We start from the raw sequence: 5,000 nt of genomic DNA, 5'->3' as shown, positions 1-5,000 counted from the left end.
TTCCAGTATTAGGAAGCTACATCGAGATGGGTAAGCTGCTGCCCATCTCCAAGCTTCTCACGTGCTTGCAGAGCGACATCCAAGGCTGAAACTAGAAGGACGTTAACGTGTGCCCGTGCGTCAACGTAATTGCAAGCCCATGTTTCTTGTAAGGAAGCAGCAGTGTAAAAGCTTACAGCACCTGGTATTCCCAGGCGTTCTCCCATCCAAGTACTAACCAGGCCCGACCCTGCTTAGCTTCCGAGATCAGACGAGATCGGGCGTGCTCAGGGTGGTATGGCCGTAAGCCCAGGGGCCGGGGACACAGACTCCTTTTATAGACTAGGCAAGGCCCCCTGCTTGTCGAGGAGCTCAAAAGTCAGCCTTTCGAACACACTGCACTTGAGCCTTTATCTCCACTACCTGCTACACTCTATTCCAGTATTAGGAAGCTACACCGAGATGGGTAAGCTACTCCCCATCTCCAAGCTTCTCAGGTGCTTGCAGAGCGACATCCAAGGCTGAAACTAGAAGGACGTTAACGTGTGCCTGTGCGTCAACGTAATTGCAAGCCCATGTTTCTTGTAAGGAAGCAGCAGTGTAAAAGCTTACAGCACCTGGTATTCCCAGGCGGTCTCCCATCCAAGTACTAACCAGGCCCGACCCTGCTTAGCTTCCGAGATCAGACGAGATCGGGCGTGCTCAGGGTGGTATGGCCGTAAGCCGACGGGCTGGGGACACAGACTCCTTTTATAGACTAGGCAAGGCCCCCTGCTCGTGGAGGAGCTCAAAAGTCAGCCTTTCGAACACACTGCACTTGAGCCTTTATCTCCACTACCTGCTACACTATATTCCAGTATTAGGAAGCTACATCGAGATGGGTAAGCTGCTGCCCATCTCCAAGCTTCTCACGTGCTTGCAGAGCGACATCCAAGGCTGAAACTAGAAGGACGTTAACGTGTGCCTGTGCGTCAACGTAATTGCAAGCCCATGTTTCTTGTAAGGAAGCAGCAGTGTAAAAGCTTACAGCACCTGGTATTCCCAGGCGGTCTCCCATCCAAGTACTAAACAGGCCCGACCCTGCTTAGCTTCCGAGATCAGACGAGATCGAGCGTGCTCAGGGTGGCTTGGCCGTAAGCCCAGGGGCCGTGGACACAGACTCCTTTTATAGACTAGGCAAGGCCCCCTGCTCGTGGAGGAGCTCAAAAGTCAGCCTTTCGAACACACTAAACTTGAGCCTTTATCTCCACTACCTGCTACACTCTATTCCAGTATTAGGAAGCTACACCGAGATGGGTAAGCTGCTCCCCATCTCCAAGCTTCTCACATGCTTGCAGAGCGACATCCAAGGCTGAAACTAGAAGGACGTTAACATGTGCCCGTGCGTCAACGTAATTGCAAGCCCATGTTTCTTGTAAGGAAGCAGCAGTGTAAAAGCTTACAGCACCTGGTATTCCCAGGCGGTCTCCCATCCAAGTACTAACCAGGCCCGATCCTGCTTAGCTTCCGAGATCAGACGAGATCGGGCGTGCTCAGGGTGGTATGGCCGTAACCCGACAGGCTGGGGACACAGACTCCTTTTATAGACTAGGTAAGGCCCCCTGCTCGTGGAGGACCTCAAAGGTCAGCCTTTCGAACGTTCAAGAGTTTAAGTTGTTTTTGGTGGGCTTTGCTGTATGGCCGCGCCCTTTGAGTGTGTCAAATGTCAAGCAGCTGTCCGTCAAGGCTCAGAGTGCACTTAGATCACCTTGGGGCGGAGGTGATCAGCAGCAGCCTTTGTTATGCGCACTTAAAAAACATGGCACCACAACAAGTAACTTGTGTGCCAAGATCTTGAGTTGGCCGCAGACACTTGTGGGCCATCGCTTCTCGGCCTTTTGGCTAAGATCAAGTGTAGTATCTGTTCTTATCAGTTTAATATCTGATATGTCCTCTATATGGGGATTAAATATTAAATGCATTTTTGAGCATTGGGAGGTGAAAACTGGGGCTTGCTCTCTTCACTCCTTGCATTGACCTGGCATTGCAGTGCCACCAGGAACGGTGCACCATTCTCTTTTTTCTGTGAAAACCAAAGCAAGGCTGGAACTAGAAGGACGTTAACGTGTGCCTGTGCCCGTGCCCGTGCGTCAACGTAATTGCAAGCCCATGTTTCTTGTAAGGAAGCAGCAGTGTAAAAGCTTACAGCACCTGGTATTCCCAGGCGGTGTCCCATCCAAGTACTAACCAGGCCCGACCCTGCTTAGCTTCCGAGATCAGACGAGATCGGGCGTGCTCAGGGTGGTATGGCCGTAAGCCGACGGGCTGGGGACACAGACTCCTTTTATAGACTAGGCAAGGCCCCCTGCTCGTGGAGGAGCTCAAAAGTCAGCCTTTCGAACACACTGCACTTGAGCCTTTATCTCCACTACCTGCTACACTCTATTCCAGTATTAGGAAGCTACACCGAGATGGGTAAGCTGCTCCCCATCTCCAAGCTTCTCACGTGCTTGCAGAGCGACATCCAAGGCTGAAACTAGAAGGACGTTAACGTGTGCCCGTGCGTCAACGTAATTGCAAGCCCATGTTTCTTGTAAGGAAGCAACAGTGTAAAAGCTTACAGCACCTGGTATTCCCAGGCGGTCTCCCATCCAAGTACTAACCAGGCCCGACCCTGCTTAGCTTCCGAGATCAGACGAGATCGGGCGTGCTCAGGGTGGTATGGCCGTAAGCCGACGGGCTGGGGACACAGACTCCTTTTATAGACTAGGCAAGGCCCCCTGCTCGTGGAGGAGCTCAAAAGTCAGCCTTTCGAACACACTGCACTTGAGCCTTTATCTCCACTACCTGCTACACTCTATTCCAGTATTAGGAAGCTACACCGAGATGGGTAAGCTACTCCCCATCTCCAAGCTTCTCAGGTGCTTGCAGAGCGACATCCAAGGCTGAAACTAGAAGGACGTTAACGTGTGCCTGTGCGTCAACGTAATTGCAAGCCCATGTTTCTTGTAAGGAAGCAGCAGTGTAAAAGCTTACAGCACCTGGTATTCCCAGGCGGTCTCCCATCCAAGTACTAACCAGGCCCGACCCTGCTTAGCTTCCGAGATCAGACGAGATCGGGCGTGCTCAGGGTGGTATGGCCGTAAGCCGACGGGCTGGGGACACAGACTCCTTTTATAGACTAGGCAAGGCCCCCTGCTCGTGGAGGAGCTCAAAAGTCAGCCTTTCGAACACACTGCACTTGAGCCTTTATCTCCACTACCTGCTACACTATATTCCAGTATTAGGAAGCTACATCGAGATGGGTAAGCTGCTGCCCATCTCCAAGCTTCTCACGTGCTTGCAGAGCGACATCCAAGGCTGAAACTAGAAGGACGTTAACGTGTGCCTGTGCGTCAACGTAATTGCAAGCCCATGTTTCTTGTAAGGAAGCAGCAGTGTAAAAGCTTACAGCACCTGGTATTCCCAGGCGGTCTCCCATCCAAGTACTAAACAGGCCCGACCCTGCTTAGCTTCCGAGATCAGACGAGATCGAGCGTGCTCAGGGTGGCTTGGCCGTAAGCCCAGGGGCCGTGGACACAGACTCCTTTTATAGACTAGGCAAGGCCCCCTGCTCGTGGAGGAGCTCAAAAGTCAGCCTTTCGAACACACTAAACTTGAGCCTTTATCTCCACTACCTGCTACACTCTATTCCAGTATTAGGAAGCTACACCGAGATGGGTAAGCTGCTCCCCATCTCCAAGCTTCTCACATGCTTGCAGAGCGACATCCAAGGCTGAAACTAGAAGGACGTTAACATGTGCCCGTGCGTCAACGTAATTGCAAGCCCATGTTTCTTGTAAGGAAGCAGCAGTGTAAAAGCTTACAGCACCTGGTATTCCCAGGCGGTCTCCCATCCAAGTACTAACCAGGCCCGATCCTGCTTAGCTTCCGAGATCAGACGAGATCGGGCGTGCTCAGGGTGGTATGGCCGTAACCCGACAGGCTGGGGACACAGACTCCTTTTATAGACTAGGTAAGGCCCCCTGCTCGTGGAGGAGCTCAAAGGTCAGCCTTTCGAACGTTCAAGAGTTTAAGTTGTTTTTGGTGGGCTTTGCTGTATGGCCGCGCCCTTTGAGTGTGTCAAATGTCAAGCAGCTGTCCGTCAAGGCTCAGAGTGCACTTAGATCACCTTGGGGCGGAGGTGATCAGCAGCAGCCTTTGTTATGCGCACTTAAAAAACATGGCACCACAACAAGTAACTTGTGTGCCAAGATCTTGAGTTGGCCGCAGACACTTGTGGGCCATCGCTTCTCGGCCTTTTGGCTAAGATCAAGTGTAGTATCTGTTCTTATCAGTTTAATATCTGATATGTCCTCTATATGGGGATTAAATATTAAATGCATTTTTGAGCATTGGGAGGTGAAAACTGGGGCTTGCTCTCTTCACTCCTTGCATTGACCTGGCATTGCAGTGCCACCAGGAACGGTGCACCATTCTCTTTTTTCTGTGAAAACCAAAGCAAGGCTGGAACTAGAAGGACGTTAACGTGTGCCTGTGCCCGTGCCCGTGCGTCAACGTAATTGCAAGCCCATGTTTCTTGTAAGGAAGCAGCAGTGTAAAAGCTTACAGCACCTGGTATTCCCAGGCGGTGTCCCATCCAAGTACTAACCAGGCCCGACCCTGCTTAGCTTCCGAGATCAGACGAGATCGGGCGTGCTCAGGGTGGTATGGCCGTAAGCCGACGGGCTGGGGACACAGACTCCTTTTATAGACTAGGCAAGGCCCCCTGCTCGTGGAGGAGCTCAAAAGTCAGCCTTTCGAACACACTGCACTTGAGCCTTTATCTCCACTACCTGCTACACTCTATTCCAGTATTAGGAAGCTACACCGAGATGGGTAAGCTGCTCCCCATCTCCAAGCTTCTCACGTGCTTGCAGAGCGACATCCAAGGCTGAAACTAGAAGGACGTTAACGTGTGCCCGTGCGTCAACGTAATTGCAAGCCCATGTTTCTTGTAAGGAAGCAACAGTGTAAAAGCTTACAGCACCTGGTATTCCCAG

General features: G+C 51.8%; 13 non-coding genes across 13 annotated transcripts in view; 2 read left to right on the top strand and 11 right to left on the bottom strand.

Annotated features, from left to right (window-relative positions):
- Nucleotides 1-169: 169 nt before the first annotated feature.
- LOC131440833 (5S ribosomal RNA) lies at nt 170-288 on the bottom strand. The gene has a single exon (XR_009231517.1). It is a non-coding gene; the product is annotated as a 5S ribosomal RNA (ribosomal RNA).
- A 296-nt stretch (nt 289-584) lies between these two features.
- Nucleotides 585-703, bottom strand: LOC131476835 (5S ribosomal RNA). The gene has a single exon (XR_009243198.1). It is a non-coding gene; the product is annotated as a 5S ribosomal RNA (ribosomal RNA).
- A 296-nt stretch (nt 704-999) lies between these two features.
- On the bottom strand, nt 1,000-1,118 carry LOC131441294 (5S ribosomal RNA). Its single transcript, XR_009231963.1, has one exon. It is a non-coding gene; the product is annotated as a 5S ribosomal RNA (ribosomal RNA).
- Nucleotides 1,119-1,414: 296 nt separating this feature from the next.
- LOC131441108 (5S ribosomal RNA) lies at nt 1,415-1,533 on the bottom strand. Its single transcript, XR_009231784.1, has one exon. It is a non-coding gene; the product is annotated as a 5S ribosomal RNA (ribosomal RNA).
- Nucleotides 1,534-1,840: 307 nt separating this feature from the next.
- Nucleotides 1,841-2,033, top strand: LOC131442099 (U2 spliceosomal RNA). The gene has a single exon (XR_009232681.1). It is a non-coding gene; the product is annotated as a U2 spliceosomal RNA (small nuclear RNA).
- Nucleotides 2,034-2,157: 124 nt separating this feature from the next.
- LOC131477357 (5S ribosomal RNA) lies at nt 2,158-2,276 on the bottom strand. Its single transcript, XR_009243699.1, has one exon. It is a non-coding gene; the product is annotated as a 5S ribosomal RNA (ribosomal RNA).
- A 296-nt stretch (nt 2,277-2,572) lies between these two features.
- On the bottom strand, nt 2,573-2,691 carry LOC131476834 (5S ribosomal RNA). The gene has a single exon (XR_009243197.1). It is a non-coding gene; the product is annotated as a 5S ribosomal RNA (ribosomal RNA).
- Nucleotides 2,692-2,987: 296 nt separating this feature from the next.
- On the bottom strand, nt 2,988-3,106 carry LOC131476832 (5S ribosomal RNA). Its single transcript, XR_009243195.1, has one exon. It is a non-coding gene; the product is annotated as a 5S ribosomal RNA (ribosomal RNA).
- Nucleotides 3,107-3,402: 296 nt separating this feature from the next.
- On the bottom strand, nt 3,403-3,521 carry LOC131441293 (5S ribosomal RNA). The gene has a single exon (XR_009231962.1). It is a non-coding gene; the product is annotated as a 5S ribosomal RNA (ribosomal RNA).
- Nucleotides 3,522-3,817: 296 nt separating this feature from the next.
- On the bottom strand, nt 3,818-3,936 carry LOC131441107 (5S ribosomal RNA). The gene has a single exon (XR_009231783.1). It is a non-coding gene; the product is annotated as a 5S ribosomal RNA (ribosomal RNA).
- A 307-nt stretch (nt 3,937-4,243) lies between these two features.
- Nucleotides 4,244-4,436, top strand: LOC131442098 (U2 spliceosomal RNA). Its single transcript, XR_009232680.1, has one exon. It is a non-coding gene; the product is annotated as a U2 spliceosomal RNA (small nuclear RNA).
- A 124-nt stretch (nt 4,437-4,560) lies between these two features.
- LOC131477355 (5S ribosomal RNA) lies at nt 4,561-4,679 on the bottom strand. Its single transcript, XR_009243697.1, has one exon. It is a non-coding gene; the product is annotated as a 5S ribosomal RNA (ribosomal RNA).
- A 296-nt stretch (nt 4,680-4,975) lies between these two features.
- Nucleotides 4,976-5,000, bottom strand: part of LOC131476831 (5S ribosomal RNA) — a 119-nt gene continuing 94 nt past the window's right edge. The window contains exon 1 of the ribosomal RNA XR_009243194.1: nt 4,976-5,000. This exon is cut by the window's right edge and continues 94 nt beyond it. This is a non-coding gene — a ribosomal RNA (5S ribosomal RNA).

Source organism: Solea solea, chromosome 16 (assembly GCF_958295425.1).
Source record: "Solea solea chromosome 16, fSolSol10.1, whole genome shotgun sequence".
In the NCBI taxonomy this organism is placed as follows: domain Eukaryota; kingdom Metazoa; phylum Chordata; class Actinopteri; order Pleuronectiformes; family Soleidae; genus Solea; species Solea solea.
This window is presented reverse-complemented; position numbering and strand designations above follow the sequence as displayed.